Source organism: Periplaneta americana, chromosome 1, assembly GCF_040183065.1.
Source record: "Periplaneta americana isolate PAMFEO1 chromosome 1, P.americana_PAMFEO1_priV1, whole genome shotgun sequence".
NCBI lineage: Eukaryota > Metazoa > Arthropoda > Insecta > Blattodea > Blattidae > Periplaneta > Periplaneta americana.
Window position 1 is genome coordinate 46,124,573 of NC_091117.1, and position 1,713 is coordinate 46,126,285.

A 1,713-nucleotide genomic window follows, 5' to 3' on the forward strand; every position below is an offset into this window, starting at 1 on the left:
AACGCCACACACCCTTGAAAACGCTTCTCTTTTCTCCTCCTATCTGATAACAAGTTCTATACCTTTAGCCATTAGTGCATCGCATTCCCCTATCTTATCCAATCATCTGGCTTTGATTATTAATTTAATGTTACAACTCTGGTGCCATCTGGCCTGTTATAATTGCTTGTGTTGGGATTTCATTCTTGTCCGCCTACACGCAGGTACTTGAAGCGTTCTTGTCTTTAACAGTTTTACCACAAAATTGCATGACACTTATATTCGAATCGGCTGTAATGACATTCATATTTAAGATTTATCTTGTTCAAACATTGGGATATATACATATGTCTGAAATATTGTAATTTGATTCTGGCATTGCGACACACGTTCGGATCAATTAGAACGATGTAATGCTTGTTTGATAACCTGATGTTGGAGAAAGAGACGACGTAGGTGTTGTAGTATGGCAGTAGTTCACTAGCGACAGAATCGGCGTCCTTTATTTGATTGCCTGTACTCTTGTTTTGAATATAGGATTCTTTATAATAAAGTGACCGTATTCCATTCTGATCAAGCATCAAAGACATCAGTAATTATATCATCATTATCTTATAATAAGTAGAGTTCGATCACGGGTCCCCCAGACACCGGAGTTCGTTACATACAGTCATGAGTAGGGCTCGGAAGTTGATGACCTAAAAATCACATAAAAATGACCTTAAATTTCCGATAATATGCTCTAGAGCAGGCCTGCACAAGGTTTGCGCTCTCCGAGCCAGCTCATAGCTCATGAGCGGAATGCAGATATAGCTGCGCTCTGCATAAGGGTGGACTGGAAGAAGGGGTGATCTCGTACAAAATATACGCAAAAGAAAGTACTATTACGAGTGCTTATGAAATTAATTCGCGTTCAGTATTTGCAAAACTATCTTGGACTATTATTAATTAATAAAGAAATATTTATTTTACAGAAAAAGTAGAAATTCTGTAGCTACTTAAATGTACAATATCATTTTGTTATATTTTTATTTATCAGTACATTAAAACGAGGTTTTATACTGTTGGCAGCTGAAAGGAACAGTAGCCTACTGATCGTAATGAAACATCTGTTAAATATGTTCCATGCCTGCCTTTATTAAAGTTGATCATAGAAAACAGTTGCTCACAAATATAAATGTTGAGCCAGACATAGCAATCATTTTCACACCCAGCCTGTATAATCGTGGATATTATTGCTAATGTTTAGTCTTGTAAAACTCAACCAGACTAGTAGTAGTATTCAAAGGATCTTTAGCCCTTAGGTCACATTGAAGATCAACAAGTTCGAGCTGTAAATCGTTAAATGTTAAATACTATGTTCCGTCTTGTAGATTCCTCCATACTGTACTGTAGCAGTAGGTAAGCAACGTGAAACGCTTACTGGAATAGGCCAACACACTGCACTCCACTAGATAACTGAATGGTCGTTTCCCTCTCCTCTACCTATAGCAAGTCTATGTCATTCCGACGTATCTTCCTCTCCGTTTCGGCGACCGGTAAACAAGACTCTCCCGCTCCGAAGGAGCGCGCGCGCTCGTTGAGCGCTGTTTGTGCAGGTATGCTCTAGAGTATGCCATTAGGAAAGTTCAGGATAACAGAGAAGGTTTGGAATTGAACGGGTTACTTCAGCTGCTTGTCTATGCGAATGGCGTTAATATATTAGGAGAAAATCCACAAACGATTAGGGAAAAT